At 40.2% G+C, this 17745-nt stretch overlaps 1 long non-coding RNA gene across 1 annotated transcript; it reads left to right on the top strand.

Moving 5' to 3' along the window:
• Positions 1-2488: 2488 nt before the first annotated feature.
• LOC145603243 (uncharacterized) lies at positions 2489-3556 on the top strand. The gene is made up of 2 exons (XR_014104813.1): positions 2489-2727; positions 3394-3556. It is a non-coding gene; the product is annotated as an uncharacterized LOC145603243 (long non-coding RNA).
• The last annotated feature ends 14189 nt before the right edge of the window (positions 3557-17745 follow it).

The following is a 17745-nucleotide window of genomic DNA, read 5'->3' as shown; positions in this document are numbered from 1 at the left end:
ATACTGATGAGTAGAGCACAATCGCATGTCAGAGAGCTGCTTGTTGCCTACAATGTACAGAGAGTTGGGCAACCAGATATTAGGAAACTTTGCATCACCTGTGCCTGCTCCCTGCAAGGCATCAAAAGCCTTAGTCTCACGAGCAGGTTTAGAGGGAGAAACAGTAACCCCCGCCGTATTAGTGCGGATTTCTTGAAAGTTACGTGGCACATCAATAGAGGATGGTACTTTAACCCAGAAGAACTTGTCAGTCCACTCCCTAAACGACCAAGCTTTGGGTAAGACAAAACCCTACCCTCCTTGGGAGCCACATAGTACCACCCAAACTCAGAGCTAGAAGAAGACCTTTTTAGGCTCATCAAAGACTTAAACAGGTGAAGAGACTCAGGATATCTCTAAAACCATAGAAACCATAACAAGCATATCAAAGTGTACAAAGAGGCAGGGTGCAACAAAGCCATAAAAAGATTGAAAACACGAAATACCTTATCCAGGGTAGGGTCAAGAGGAAACCTAAAGCCCAAGTCTAGCTGGGAAGCAAAAACTGCAATGTGACCAGGCCAGCAGGAGGAGCAGATAACTTGGCACCCTCAGCTGGCAAGACCAACTCATAGTGTTGGGGTTTGGTGAGTCCGACTCACCGCCGGAAACAAACCCAAAAACAAGACTGCACTCGCAATTAATAAAATAACCATAAACATAATTAACTTAATGACAAGATTAAGATAATAAAATTAACTTTGAAGCGTCCTTCGCCCGACCACTAGGGCTCTTACTTGAAAGCTAGACTCGATAATACGAAGGCCTCCAACGATGATCCACCCACAACTCGAACACCGACTAGGTCCAATGCCTTAGAGTTAGCAAGGCCCAACCAAAACCCGAGTAATTGAGTTCAAAGGTTTTCACAATGGTGATGCCTTTTTCAACTCTTGAGTTCAAAGATTTTCACTACTAGTGATGCCTTATCCAACTCTTACTCAAGTGAACAATCCCATGCCATGCCTTAGCTATTTATAAGGAAAGCTTCCTTATGAATTCCACTCATCTTTCAATGTGGGAATTTTTCACAAAAAGATCCCACATGGAAAGATTGATGAATTCAACCCTTAGTTAAATAAAACCCAGCACATTGTCACGCATGATGCAATGAATTTCGTAACTGTAGACACCCATTTGTGTCTCCCCAAAACCAAACCCAGTGATGAGTACCTTTCGCGTCGAATCATAATCAAATGAAATGAAAGTGTGGAAAGGTCTAGTGTTGCGGAAAGTTTTTATTTCTTTTCTCTTCTCTCTGTTTTTGAAAACTTTATTTTAAGAAAAACAGTCAATCCAGTTTGGTTGGTCCATGATATGGGTCCAATAGTGGTGTAGTTGGATGGGGCTTACAAAGACCTTTCCAACGATATATTATAAGCCCAATTCCGATGAATATTGAGGAAATTATGGCCAATTTACTAAACTGGGCCCGATTTGAGCTTTATGTACGGCCCAATGATCTAGGGGAGGGCCTAATATGATTTATCATTCCTAATGCAATTAGGAATGGTTTTAGTCTTCTAGAATCTTCTAGAAGGTTCTTTTCATTCCTAATTCAATTAGCATTGATAAGTTGACTTTGTTGACTTTTCAGAGTTTTAATCAAAATCAAATAGGATTTTCGAAGAAATTATATTATTTTATCTTCCAGTACGGTAAACTTATTGGATTTTCGAAAACGCGTTAAAATCGAGCCTGGCGTCCAACCCCAGGCCTTGGCGCCTGGAACCAGGCTTGGCGCCTGGCGCTAGCCATTGGCGCCTGGCGCTAGCCATTGGCGCCTGGCGCTAAGGCTGGTGCCTGGCGCCGGCTAGCCAGGGTTGGCGCCAGCTCTGTTTCTGGAGCGTCAGACTCTGTTTTGTTAATTTATCTTTTTTGGCTGATTTTCTCTATAAATATCGTATTAAAAATTCCGTTTTCATTCATCATCTACATCTACCATTCATCACCAATTCTCCTCATTCGCAAGTTATTCACCTTCAATCAGTTTTCATTCATCTCCCTCATTCACCTTTCCTAAACTTGGTTTTCTCATACAAAATTCCGCATTCACAAGACTTAGAAACACCTAGCCATATTCGAAGTTGCCTTCGCCCTAGACGTGAAAGGTTTTAATTTCTGAGGGTTTGGTCCCAAATCTCTCTTTCAATTATTTAATTTAATTGTTTGTTTTATTATTTTCCTTGAAGTTACTAACGTGTGTATTTTGTTATTAGAAAGAGGTACGAGGCATCGAACACTAGGTGAAAAAAGTAGAATGGCACCGCCTTAATGGCACCGGTTCTTCAAAACCGGTGGCAAAAACATGGGTTAAAGTAGGCGGGTTTTTTAGAAGAGGTTTTTGGCACCGGTTTGAACCAAACCGGTGCCAAAAACCTTTTTTTTTTTTTTAAAAAAAATACCCTTATATATTCCCCTAAACCCTACCCTCCCTCATACTCGGCCTCCCTCCTCTCTTCTCTCTCCTGATCTCCTCTAGCCTCCTCTCTTCTCTCTCCTCTCCTCTCCTCTCTCTCTCTTCTCTCTCCTCTCTCCTCTCCCTAAAAAAAACCCCCTTGTTCACCTAAACACCACCGAAGACGACCACCAACACCACCACCAAGTCCAATACTCAAGACCACGAACAACAACGAATCTAATCAAGATGGGTTTGATTTTTTGGGTTTAATTTTTCGATTTTTCTGGGTTTGTGTTTATTGGGTGTTTTTTTGGGTTTGATTTTGGATTTTAATTCGAATTTTCTCTAGGTTTCATTAATTGATTTGAATCGATTTTCGGATTTCGATTTTCTGGGTTTATTGCATGTGTTTTTTTTTCGATTTCGATGTCTGGATTTCGATTTCTGATTTCTATTTTCTGGGTTTATTGCATGTTTTTTGTTTTCGATTTTCTGGATTTAAATCGATTTTATGGGTTCTTGCATGTGTTTGATTTTGGAACTTAATTCGTTTTAATTTTTCAATTTTTCTGGGTTTATTTTTTTTTCGATGTCTGGGGTTATATTTTTTCTGGGTTAATTTTTTTTTTTTCAATTTCGATTTCGAGGTTGGATTTTCTGGGTTTATTGCATGTGTTTTTTTTTCAATTTCAATTTCGAGGTTGAATTTTTTTCTGGGTTGATTTTTTTTTTCTGGGTTTCATTTTGATTTTTTTTCTGGATTTCATTTTGATTTTTTTTTTTCCGATTTCTGGTTTATTATTTTTTTCTGGGTTTCAATTCGATTGTCATACATTTGAATTTCTGGTTTGTTTTTTTTTTTTCTGGGTTTGAATTTTTTGGATTGAATTTCTGTTTTTTTTTTGTTTTTCGAAGCTTATTTATATTATTTTTATTTGTTTTAATTGGTGCAGGTACATCAATTTAGATCTTAAATTGAAGGATCAAGATTCAAGAATATTGATTTAGATGTGTAGGGGTTTTTTTTTTTATATTCTAATTTTTTTTTATTTACGAGTATATTGTAATTTTTTTTATTTATAATGTAAATTTTATTTATTTATTTATATGTTGTAATTGATTGTAATTTTTTTTTATTATATATTGTAAAATTTGTATTATATTGATTGAAATTCGTCAGATTTAATTGGATTTTTTTTTTTGATTTAATTGTTAAGTAAAAAATGACAAAAAAAAAAAAAAAAAAAAAAAAAAAAAATTATATATATAGCCCAAATATTTTTTTCCATTGTTAACCGGTGCCAAAAACAATGGAAAAAAATATTTGGGCTATTTTTGGCACCGGTTAACCGGTGCCAAAAACTATTTTTGCCACCGGTTTGAACCAGTGGCTTTTCATGCTCGTAATTGGCACCCCCCACATTGGCACCGGTTAAAAACCGGTGGTATTGTGGGGTTTTGAACCGGTGCCAATTACGTTTTTTCACGTAGTGGAAGTAAGTACTTTAATTGATTAATTGATATTATGATGTAGACATCATGTTTTAATTGTTATTATGATATTCCTAGTATCATGTCTAGGGTATTTTTAATATCAAATATGCTTATTATGATTCCTGCGATGCTTCCTATGTTCTTCCTAATGTTTATGATTGTTAGTATCATGTTAGGGCTAAAGATTTTATTTGCTTAGTGACATGCTAGGATTTGTTATTAATCTTGTTAGTATCATGCCTAGGATCTTGCTATTTTTATTATGTTTTTACATGAATATTATTATAATTATTGTTATGATTATTATAATTATTATTAATTATGATTGCTATGATTATGATTTTATGATTATAATATTTATTATAATTGTTATAATTTATGATGATTATGAATATTATTATTGTTATTTTGATGATGATTGTTTTATTTATGATGATATTATCATTATTATGATTATAATTTTATGATTATTATAATTATTATTCCTGATTGATTATTATTATGTTGCTTGATATTTATTTTTATTGCTTGATCACACCTTTATGCATGTTTAAAGGGAATTGGTACTTGTCATCACGCTTATATAAGATAATTAATAATCTTGTTTAGGGTTAATGTGATTATAATTCAAGTGATCGCCAATAATAGATTTATTTGTGAATTAATATTCAACCAACATAGATAAACAGGTTTAGGGTTAATCCTATTGATTGCATGTTAATCAGAAAGCGCACATGAATACGAGCAGAATAAAGTAGAGGCCTATTATTAGGGCAGGTTCAATCTCTTTTAGGTTGGATTTGTACCTTCATCCCCGAACCCTTATTTGGTTCATGACCTTATGGAGTTGACGATCTCTTGGATCGTTAAGGGGTGTAACCTTCACCTCGTGAACGGTTTACAAGTTCCTTAAAAACTTGTTGGCGACTCTTTTGCTCTATCTTCTTCCCTTTTGGACGCCACCGTACTTTAGTGTGTGATCACAGTGGGGTTCAAGCTAGTGGGATTAAAGGCTTGAAATTATTCCCTACAGTTTTTGGCGACTCCACTAGGGAGGATTTCTATTTTAATTCCTGAATTTGTTTCGGCAATGATTTAGAATGAGTGGATGAGACTCGAAAATTTCTAAGTATTTCATGTGCGTAATTTTGATTAACATTATTGTCATATGCATAAAAAAGATCTCATTGGAAAGACCATCCGTAATGAGTTAAAAACATAGGATTTTACACGTAGGAAATTTGAGAAATATCTTTCACATCTAGGACTGAAATAACACCGCGCGAAACTGGAAAATTTTATTGAGCATAGAAAGCTGCTGAGGCATGTGGGAAGAAGCGTCAGGGGCCAGAGCTTGGCGCCAGAATTTTAGTTGTAGCGCCAGACGCCAGCATTGGCGCCAGGCGCTACAGTTAAAAGCTGGCGCCAGTCTCTGATTGCTGGCGCCAATTTCCCCCAATACCGAGCTAGAAATATGCGTTCTAATTTCGACCGGTTTTTCGTATTGTTTGCTCGATCCTACTTCCTGATTGAATTTTTTCTCACTTTTCTGAAACCCATATGTGTTCTACATATGGACATAACCCTCTGGGAATTCATGCTCCATCTACCCGATTGAACGCTCCGTGCAATAAAGGGTACATCCGAGATGTTGAATTCACCAAACCATGGAAGCGAGTTTTTTCTAAAACTCGCGGTGTCCTATCCACTCGCGCCAACCCTTCACGGTTAGGCTTCCGCGCGGTGCATCCGGACAATTAACCATGGACCCTCTTTGACTAAACCATATCCCGAACTTTAGAGAACTAGAGCCATGGTTAGGTTGCAAACGCATTGCATCATATTGTGCCTACTTGACTAATTGTGCATTATTTGTTGTGCATATATATTCTATGTTTCTCTTAACCGATTGTTGACTTGTGTTGAGATTAAATAAATTAATGACTTAAATAACTTTGCCTAATTAATTAATTAATTAATTATTTAATTTGAGTCAATAAAGTCTAATTTTTCTTTAATCGGAATTGACCTAGTACGACTTTAGGCATACCCCAGTTGACTAATAACACCGAAAACAGTCCCATACCGAAGCTCCACTATTGGCGCCAAGGTCTGAGCTGTAGTGCCACACTATGGTGTGTAGCGCCTGACGACAGCTATGTTGTCTGGCGCCAACCTCCACAGTGTGACGCCAGTCCTGTCGCTTGGCCGACAGTTCGGATTATTTGTCGAGTCATCACCTAAGGTCTAATTAATCAATTTTCTGTTTAATTCGGTTAATTTTGCTGTCAATAATGTTTAATTGAATCAATGATCGAGTTTAGGCACTAAGTCCCATGGTCTTACACAAGAGTCCAAGCATGTCACTTACACTCAATGCACACACCAATACACATACTTTGACCATGTTTAAGAGAGTCTTGTGTGCGCGTTTTTTCGTCATTTTTTTTAGGGGGGTAAGTCGGATATTAATCCTCCAACATAAAAATAATAATACTTAGTTCCCTAAAAATATGTACGTTATTTTTGCCAAAAATATGCACCCATTTTTCTTTTTCCTCTTTTTCCCTTAAAATAAACCATAAAGTCAAGTTGATTCGAGTCAAGTAATTAAAACGCAAAATGCTTTAATTTACAGCGCGTGGTCAAGAAAAGAAGGACGATTAATCAAAGATAACCTCTTCGTACAAGTCCAACTTTTCGACAAACCTATAGCTCGCAAGAGGAAAGCAAGGTTCATAATGGCAACTCAAGAAGAAGTAAATGATCTTAAGAACCATCTGGCTACTGTGACTGAGACACTTAAGCTTCTCGCACTTAGGATCGACGATCCCGTGAAGCAACAACAAATGGACCTCATGCAAGAGAGCCTAAGCAAGTTGTCCAGTGACTACAAGTTTCAAGAGTTTACATCACAAGGGGTCTCGGTGGACAAAGATCTTCTTCCACAGAAGTTCAACGCCAACGACATCCCAAAATTCAGAGCAATTGACAATCCATACTTCCATTTAAGAGCATTTGAAACAATAATGAGTATCAAGGGTATTAATAAGAAGGTCTTCCCTTCTCTTTTCTCACTATCTCTCGAAACCGTTTGCCAACAATGGTTCTTTTCTCTCGAGAAAGAAAATACCTCTACCTGGGAGTTTATAGCAAACGCTTTCGTCGATAGGTACAAGTGCAACATTCAAGTCGAGACTGACCATAGAGAACTTGAAATCCTCAAACAGAAAGAGAATGAAGGCTTCACCTCTTTCTTCAACAAGTGGAGAGAAACCTAAGCTAAAATGATTGAGGTACCAAGCGAAAAAGAGTTTATCAAAAATCTCCAAGAAAAATATTCCAAGCATCTTAAATATCAAAATAACCTCCATACCTTTAGATACTTTCGGACTTGGTTTCGAACCGACTCGGAAAGATCTAAAGCGAGCCCAGGAAAAGTTGAAGGCGCGTAGGGACGCTCGCATTCAAAAGAAAGCAATTCCAATGGATCAGTACCCTCTTACGCTTAATGGTCAGTTCATAAAAGAAGGAGAGGACTATCCATGCCATGAATTTCCCGAGCCATTTGTTGTAAACGGCATAAGACAACCGGAAATCGAGATTTTCTTGGATTGCTACTTCACTGATGAAATCCCAACTCCCGTCCACAAGGAGAAAGCACCCCCATGCTTTGAATTTAACGTCATGGGATTACTGTTTGGACGAGAAAAGAATGAGCTAACTTACGAAGAAGATAACTCCTCGCTCATTCAAACGGTCCTACAAAGTGAAAGCTTCGACCCCTCGAAGCTATTTACTCCAGCCGAAGGATCACTACAAGGGTGGCTCAAGACTATCAAAGTGACTACTCCAAGCGGAAGGAAGATATCAATCACGATAGGGCAAGGACCGATGTTCGAAGAGTCGTCTGAGTCTGAGTCTTCCCCTTTAGAGTCTTCTAAGTCTTTAATAGTAACACCTCCCCCTCCTATTTCTTCTCCTAGGATAGTTAGTGATCCAGTCCCTGAGGACATATCACTCTTTGATGTAATGATCTCAGAGTATAATAATATTTCTCATTCTCCTTATTTCTTGTGTTCTTCCCTAACCCAAGATGACGAGCATTGCTTAGCTAACGATGAAAAAGACAAAGAAATTATTAAAGCAATGGAAACACTCGAAAAGAAAACACCGGTAATTGAAGAAACTGAAACAGTTGACATCTCGAATGATTCAACTCATAAAAGAGAAGTTAAAATCGGACTAACATTGAATAGACAAGAAAGAACCGATTTAATTAATTTGCTTAAAGAATTTATCGATGTATTTGCTTGGTCATATGAAGATATTCCAGGCATTAATAGAAAAATAGCTCAACACACTATACCACTAATTTCAGGAATGAAACCTGTAAAACAAAAGTTGCATCGAATGAAACCCGACGTAGCACTTAAAATAAAAGAAGAAGTTCAAAAACAAATAACTGCAGGTTTCATCAAGGTATCCAAATACCCCGAATGAGTCGCCAACGTCGTCCCAGTTCCAAAGAAAGACGGAAGGGTAAGGATGTGTGTCAACTATTGTGATCTAAATAAGGCAAGTCCAAAGGACGACTTCCCTTTGCCACACATCGATATTCTGGTAGACAACACGGCAAATCACGCGCTTCTCTCATTCATGGATGGATACGCAGGGTACAATCAGATTCTCATAGCAGAAGAAGACATGGAGAAAACAACCTTTATAACACCATGGGGCACTTAGTGCTACACGATAATGCCATTTGGGTTGAAAAACGCGGGTGCTACTTACCAACGTGCAACAAATGCCTTACTCCATGACATGATGCACAAAGAAGTCGAGGTATATGTCGACGACATGATTGTAAAATCAAAAGACCGTCCAGGCCATCAAGTAGCCTTGAGGAATTTTTTCGAAAGGCTAAGAAAATATAATATGAGGTTGAATCCGTCAAAATGTGCTTTTGGAGTCACCTCAGGCAAGCTCTTAGGATACGTCATAAGCTCTAGAGGAATAGAAGTAGATCCAACCAAGATTAAAGCAATCATGTCAATGCCATCGCCCAAGACCGAGAAACAAATTCGAGGATTTATTGGCCGGTTGCAATACATAAGTAGGTTCATATCAAAACTGACAACGATATGTGAACCAATCTTCAAGAAGCTCAAGAAGAATGTACTAGTAATATGGGATGACGAGTGTCAAAAAGCCTTTGAAAAGATCAAAGCCTATCTCGCAAATCCTCCCGTATTAGCGCCAGCACTTCCCGGAATACCTCTTAGGTTATATTTGACGGTTACCAAAGAGACAATGGGAGCCATGCTAGCACAAGAGGTAGAAGGAAAAGAGAACGCAATTTATTACTTAAGTAAAAAGATGCTCGAATACGAAACACGCTATACACCGCTTGAGAAATTGTGCCCCGCCTTGGTGTGGGCCACAACTAAATTAAGACATTACATGTTGGTGCATACCGTTTTCGTAGTCTCCCGATTAGATCCACTCAAGTATCTGTTCGAGAAATCTACACTCAATGGACGTATTTTAATATGGATAGTCAATCTAGCCCAGTTTGATGTACGGTTTATGCCACAAAAAGTTATTAAAGGATCCGTGGTGTCAGACTTTCTAGCATATTTTCCAATAGAGGACTCGACACCAATACAAGACAATGAATTTCCAGATGAAGACTTAATGGTCACTGAAGATGATACTTGGACCTTGTATTTCGACGGAACCTCAAACCAAAAGGGATGTGGCGTCGGAGTGCTACTAGTATCACCTAAAGAAGAGCATGTTCCAATCTCAATAAAGCTTGATTTCGACGTTACCAACAACGCTGCTGAATATGAAGCATGCGTGGTAGGCCTTGAAACAGCCTTGGCATTGGGAGTAAAGAAGTTAAGGATATTCGAAGACTCTTCTTTGATCATCAATCAGATATCTAAAAGGTGGAAAGTAAGGAGCGAAAGCCTAGCCCCTTACAAAACCTATCTGGAAACTCTTACTGAAGGCAGAATACACATATCTACCTAGAGAAGAAAACCAATTTGCTGATGCCTTGGCAAGATTAGCCTCAATGGTTAGGATTCCCACGGAAATCGAGCAAATGCCTCTAACTATCGAAAAAAGGCACAAACCAGCATATATCCAGGCTATAGAAGACGACGACTTAGTCCAAGGCGAAGAAGAAGAACAAGAAGAAGAACCATGGTACACAGACATACTCAACTATGTCACCAATGGAGAATACCCTCCTCATGCTGACAAAAGAGCAAAGCGAGCATTAAGACTTTTGGCTTCTCAATATGTACTCATAGACAACGAGCTACATAAAAGGGTACCTAAAGGTCGAGCCCTCCTATGTGTAGGAAAAGTGGATGCACAAAGAGTAATGAGAATAGTTCGCGAAGGAATCTCTGGCACTCATGTAAATGGCAAAATGTTAGTCCAGAAAATAATGCGAGAAGGATATTATTGGACTACAATGAATAGGAATTGCCATCAATATGTAAAAAGATGACCTAAGTGTCAAATTTATGCCAATTTACAACATGTCCCTCCATCTTTGCTTTACACCTACACATCGCCATGGCCATTCTCTACATGGGGAATTGACATAATCGGTAAAATCACTCCCCCAGGAACAGGAGGACACGAATTTATTCTGGTAGCAATTGACTACTTTACAAAGTGGGTCGAAGCGCAATCATACGCTAAACTCACTGCAAAACATGTAGCACTCTTTATCGAAAGAAATATTATTTGTCGATATGGAGTCCCACATGAAATGATAAGTGACAATGGAACTCACTTTCAAGTCGAATGTGAAGAATTGCTACAAAAATATGGCATCCAACATCATCATTCGTCCCCTTATAGACCTCAAGCAAACGGAGCAGTCGAGGCAGCTAATAAAAATCTAAAGACTATCATCGAGAAAATGACAAAAAATTATAAGGATTGGCCTGACAAGCTTCACTTCGCATTGTGGGGTTATCGCACGTCAATCCGTACATCAACAGGAAATACGCCATTTTCCTTAGTATATGGAATGGATACCGTACAACCTGTCGAACTAGAAATACCATCTCTACGCATTGCGCTAGAGAGTAAACTCGATGAAGTTAAATGGACTAGGGCGAGATATGAAGAATTAATTCTACTCGACGAAAAACGACTAGAAGCTCTACATCACACTCAGTGTTACCAAACTCGTATGGCTAGGCATTTTAATAAGAAGGTCAAGACAAGAAATATCAAAGTAGGAGATTTGGTATTAAAAGCACTAAGGAAAAATGTTTTAGACCCAAGGGGAAAATGTAGACCTAACTGGTCTGGCCCCTACATTGTCAAAACAATCCTGTCAGGAGGTGCAGCAAAACTAACTGATATGGACAGCAATGAATTCTCAAACATGACCAATCTTGACCAACTTAAGAAATACTACCCATAATTACTTGAGTAGGATACTCAAGAGAGCTACGTTCGGCCTGATTCCTTAAGAAAGGATACGTAGGCAACCCTTTACGGGTGCGGCCACTTTATTTTTCGACATCTTCGTGTTCTAGAATCAATTAAAAAGTCAACAGAAGATCGGCAAATTATTGGCGTCGCAGAACATAGCCTGGCGCCAGCCAGAAGTCATCAGCGCCAGCCGATGGCATATATTGGCGCCTGGCGCCAGACTTCAATAGCTGGCGCCAAATGCCAATAACTGGCGTCAATTTGGGAATAAAATCTGGGCCAAATTTTGGTGTTTTCGGAAAATTTTCGACTTCCGTACTCGAAGAATTTCTAGAGAATTAATTTTTTCGATTTTCATTGCTTTAATAAAATAAATTTCAAGTAAACAATTTAATTGAAAGCTGAAATTTCATTAATAAAATAAAATTACATTACTGATGGAATTTAAATAAGGCTGAAATAAATTAACTTTAAATAAAAATAACAATCTAAGTCTAATAAATCTAAAGCTAAGCAATGCTTTTAATCTTTCTTTTCCTTTCTAGCTCTTTTCCAATTCTTTTCTGCTTCCTCCTCTTCATCCATTACTTTAGCTAGTAGGCATCCTTTAGAGGACCTACATTCAATTTTGGAGTAGATTGTCTCCCCCTCAGCTAGCACTCCATGCTTCTTCTCCACCCAAGCTTTTTTGTCTGTGGTGTTAGCTTTCCTTTTTCCTTTGTCTTTTGTAGTATTTTTCTTCCTAGGCATTGTAGGTGTTTTGAATTCAATTCTTGCACCTAAACGTTCTTTGGCAGGAGTCACCCTGTCACCTAGACGATTCTTCACATCGCTTCTACCCTGATCAATCGAAGATTTCTTCAGCAACCACTTCTTTACATCATTAGGCAAAGAAGGAGGAACCTTTTGGATAATCACTTCCCATAAAGGTCTAGCGCTCCAGTAAGCATCGAATCTATCTACTTCCTGAGATATAGGGTACTCAAAGGGAGGACGAAGATCCCCGGAAGGAATATTTTGAAGCAAGCCGTATTGTCTTTTTACCCTGCAGGGATAATAATAAGTTACACGAGACAAGCGTGGAAGACGGCAGAAAGGTTGCTTGTTAACACCAACCATCCTTTCTATTTTCCACCATGGGATGACCCACTTGATAGCAAAATCACGTGATTCAAATACCTTTCTCCACCCATGACGCCCAATTTTAAGGATGCGCTTCTTCCTTCTGACGAAGCAATTGGGAGTATATTTTTCAATGTCATCCGGAGGGCTAATTAATCCTAGCCTCTCCATTAGCCACATCTGTTAAAAAAAAAAAAAAAAAATGCAATGCAAATAAATTATTATTACAATACAAAAATATATTTTTTGATTTCTGTAATTAAAAATATTATTTTTCTACCTGTAATAAAATTGGAGAACCGCAAAGAGGTGCTTTTGGGTCCCTTTTCAATTCATCTAGACTAATCATAGTCTCTCCAACTATTAATGGCATTGGATTTCTCCCTGATTCAATTTATTCTAAAACAGTGGTGATAATTGATTGACCCTCATTATTTTTACCACTACTAAGAAAAAATTTATTGAGCATGCAAAATAAAAACGCCCTTCTTCTATATATATGAAAAGATTCAGAAAGAGGTTTATCAAAATAATGGCGTGCGAATTCTTTCAAATTAACTATGTTGCCATCCACTATTTTTGATAAATCCCTTTCCTTCAAATTAAAGAAGCGCTCAAAATCCTTATAGTAGTATGCATCTATTCTAGGGATTACTACGAGGTCTATTGCAGGGAAGCCTAAGATAACATCAAATTCCTCTAGCAAAGGGCTAATCTCATCATACCCTATTCTGAAACAATGCGTATCAACATTCCAAAATTCTAAAGCGGTATGTATGAAGTCTAGGTCTAGATCTACCCCTTTGATGCCATAGATTCCCCCCAAGTGAAATAAGTCTAATTCTTTTCTGTCTCTAGCATTAAGAGATCGACACCATTCATGAGTGTATTGGGTGAAGGTTTTAGTGGCTAAAGACATAATTAGTATTTTTTTTCTAAAGAAGAGAATAATTTTATTCGCTAGAATTATGAGAAGAATCGGCTGGGCAGGGGGCTATTTATGCACAAATTGCGAAGAGTTTTAATCAGAATGAAACACGGAGTCAGCGTCAATTGGCGTCAAACCCCCGAGATTGGCGCCAACCGCCAGAGCTTGGCGCCACACGCTAAGTGTAGCGCCTGGCGCTACGCGCCATAGTGTGGCGCCAGCTGGCGCCAAGTTACCAAGACAGTCGCGCGTGCTCAGTTTGCGTTTTTAATATTAAACTCGACTCGGTTAATGACTTTATGGCTCCGTTTAATATTCCTAAACATCTTTTCTATCTTTTTTCTTAATTAATTAAATATAGCTATTATTTTTTTTAATTTTTATCATTCTTTTTTTTTGGCTTTATTTTAAATTCCAAAACCCGACATTTTTTTTTTCTTTTTGGGGGAGAGAGTCGGATAATATCCTCCATCAATAATTAAAAATGACGGAATTTTTGCGCAAAAATTGTTGTCACACTTCTTTTGCACACACTAACATACACATAATAATAAACAATCAAATAAATCCATAATAAACATAAAAATACAAAATGTGTCTCTAAATGATGAGTCAAAGGCAAAGTTCTATAAAAAAGTCAAAATAAAATATACACAGGAACGAACTACGGCGCCGGAGGACGTAGGCCCATCATGGTATAAAACTATGCCGTACGAGGAGTCACCTCTCCACCAGCTCCAGCTTCAGCACCAGCTCCAGTCTCCGTGGGAGGAGGAAGACTCAAGATAGGACCACTCCAGCCAGGATCAACCTGAGGCTTAGGCCGCGGAGGCTGCTGCGATGACGAGCCAACCTCGTACATCCCACCACCTCTGAAAGCCGAGGTAGCCTCTCCTACCGGTGCAGCAGGAGCACCCTCAGAAGAAGATCCCGAGCCCTCAGCAACGTCGGCCCAAGCAGCCTCAAAGCGACCGCCTCTACCCCCTGACTAAGTGCGACGACGTCTCGAGCTAGACCTCGCCGGATCTCTCCGCCCCTCAGGTCTCGTGCGGGTGTGAGAAGCGATAGGCTGGCCCTGCAAAAAGAATTAAATCAGAAACAAAGTGAAATTGAAGCAGTAATGCAAAAATAATGGGTAAAGAAAGGCTACCTCTCGGACAACGTCATCCCGATGACAGGTGGCCGCATTCCTCATCCGGACGAGCTGGCTCTGGAAGGCATCTATGCATCGTGCCAGAGCCGAAAACACCTCGCGTGAAAACTGTCAGAAAAAAAAGTCAGTGAAAATGCATGATAAATGAACACAAAATTCTGAATTAAAACTAGGCTTACTCTAGTCTGGTGGCGAGGAATCGACCACTCTACGAAGCGCTCGCCCTCGGGAGCCGGAGAAATCATCTCCTCGATCGGTCCGTACATCCCCTGGTAGTGGATGGACATACGGGGTGGCACGAACTCAGCAGCACCGTCCTGATAAAACGGAAAAAATCAGTAAAGTATTACTTAGGGGCTACTTAGCAAAAAATAAAAAGCTAAGAATCTTACCCTCACATCCTTAGCCGGTACAGGGGCTGGAGCTAACAAAGGTAGTAGCTCCTCAGCATAACACCGCCCGAGGATCGCATGGGACTGCCAAGGGGTACCAGCTCCCTCAGACATGCTCGACAACCGCGCCTCGTCGAACATATGACGTGGTGGAGCTGCAGGAACGACGAAGACATCAGAAGAGTGCTGTCTAGCGACCCTCTCTCCTAAGTACGCGACCGCTCCATAGGTCCCCAGAAAATAGCGACGCTCAGCAGAGTACTGTGCGGCTAATCCAGGGACTGTCCAACCGCCCCACGGTCAGTATACCACCTCAGATCCCTATAAAAAGCATCAATCAGGCAAGAATATATCTAAAGCACCGCGGAAAAGCAAGATAAATGATAAAATTCGTACCGAGATAATCCAGCTCCGGACACGTGCAGTAGACATGTCCACGTGGTGGCCTCCCCAAGAGGCGCTCACTGGAAATCCCCTCGGCGATGGTCTCGCCGGCGCAACGGAAGGAAAGTACTCGTAGAACCAGCTCTACAAAGAGTTGAAAGTGTGAATAAATGCTAACTAATATGTAGGGCTAAACTTTATAGGGAATAATGTTTACCTCTACGACCTTCCAGAAAGCAGACAAAGCGACGTTCGTCCGAAAGGACCGGTGACGACACGAGTCCCTCAGCGCACGAACGAAGTCAGCATAGGCCAAGACGGCCCAGTCATAAGTCCCGATCCGCTGGAGATCACGCACAGCAGGAAGGTAGTAAAGCAATGCCCTACTACCCTTGTCAGGAGAGAATGTCCCTGACAACAACATCAGCACAAAGATGCGCACCCGCTGCTCTCGGGTGGTCGCATCGTCATCAAGAGCCGCTGCCAGCGTCGAGCGGCGAATCCCTCTAGTAGTGAACTGAGTCGTTTCGACCTCAGCTCAGGCCCGAATAGCGATCGGCCCCAACAGTTCCTCAACCTCTGAAGAAAAGACGTCGATCCCACCGTCAAACGGCAGTGGCACAGAAGTGAACTCCAGTCCTGTGATGAGACTGAAGTCCGTAGGGGTGACCATCATCTCGCCCCAAGGAAAATGAAAGGTGTTGGTGGTGTCCCAGAAGAACTCCACCAAAGCGCGCACTACGTGATGACCCCCGCTGGAGGCGACCATAGCCTCGGAGGTCTCAAACAGAGTAGCTAGCCCGCAAGACTCTCATAGGAGCCTCGTCTCAAGATCCCTGGCGATGTGCATCCTGTACAAATCGCCTAAACCGTCACAGCCAGAGCCGTGATTCCGTGTCCTCCCGGGCTCGGTACCCTGTCTCACCCTCTCGGAAATGTGGTGGACAGGGGCGAAGAACAGAGTCCTCTCATCCCACTCCGGAAGCCGACCAAGCGAAGTGGACGGCGTGGTGTCGTCCTCTACGGGCTCATGCTCCCGTCTAGTGTTTCGGGACCGTAAACCCGAGCCTCGTTGTCTAGCCATGCTACATTGTGCAGAATCATAATAAATTAAGGTTCTATGGTATCTAAGGTTCGCCTAGCCGCATGATACTATGTTCGCAAAAACAGAGTACGTAGTACTAAAGCAGAGCACAAATTCAAATTGAGCATGACAGCATTTTTCAAGCAATCAAACAAATTCTTGTAACACTATAGTGATTATTGTGACAAATTGGACAAGAATTGCTAGCAAAAACATCAAGAACGAGTCACATTGTTCTTCACGACCTTAAGAGGTCCAACAATGGCAAATTGCTTATTTCTTCACCAAATTGAGTCAAACAATTCTCAAATTACTCCCAAGGCAATATACAAACATAATCAAGCAATTTCATAGCATAAAACTTGACAAACAAAGCAAATTGAGCATCATAAAATTCGAATTTTCATGAAATTCGTGAATATTCATGCCAAGAATTCATAAAAAACTGATGTGAGTTTGAGGAAAACTTACATAGATCGGGAAAATAGATGAGAAGAGCTTTGATTTGCAACAAATTTGAGCGAATTTGGTTGAGAAACAAGCAAGCAATGAGCAATTGAAGCTTTCGGGTTTCCTCGAGCAGTTTCGCGACGAACAGAGCAGCGAAATGAAGAGAAAATGGGAATTTAAAGAGATTCCCGTGCTGGCGCCAGTCCCTATGCATTGGCGTCACAAGATGGGCTTGGCTCCTGGCACCAACATCAGCGCCTGGCGCTAACGCCTAATAGCTGGCGCTGATGAGTTTTCAGCGACGCCAAAGCATCCAGCCACCTGATGAGGTTGTGCTAGCCTTCTGCAACATATTTTGGGTTCCTTGGTACGCCATTTAGCCCCTCAAAGCAATTTGACATGATTTAGTAATCGGCTTGATTACCTAAAGTGATCGACCTGATAAGATATCGTCTCACTTAGCTTAAAGTGCCTAAGCATTGGCTCATTAGCAAAAGGCACCGACATATAGGTTCAAGAGCAAAGAACACCGACGTACAGGTTCAAAGCAACAAGAGCGCCGACGTACAGGCATAGCGGAAGCAAAGTTCAGGCGAACTTTTAAAGATCAACAGGTGTGGATCTTCGGCAGTTTCCTTTGGAAAATTATCGCATCAAATGAGGATGACTTCAAGAGAAGATATCTTCGACAACGTTCCCTAGCTTGCAGAGAGTTGTCACGAGCAACTGAGGATTATTTCAAGCGAAATAATCTTCGATGATATTCCCTAGGATGTGGAATATTGTCAATGCGGATGAGGATTGTTTCAAGAGAAATAATCTTCGATA

The sequence above is a fragment of the Chenopodium album genome, chromosome 1 (assembly GCF_948465745.1).
Source record: "Chenopodium album chromosome 1, dcCheAlbu1.1, whole genome shotgun sequence".
NCBI classification, from domain to species: Eukaryota; Viridiplantae; Streptophyta; class Magnoliopsida; order Caryophyllales; family Amaranthaceae; genus Chenopodium; species Chenopodium album.
Note: the sequence above shows the minus strand (reverse complement) of the source record. Positions and strands in the feature narration are given on the sequence as shown.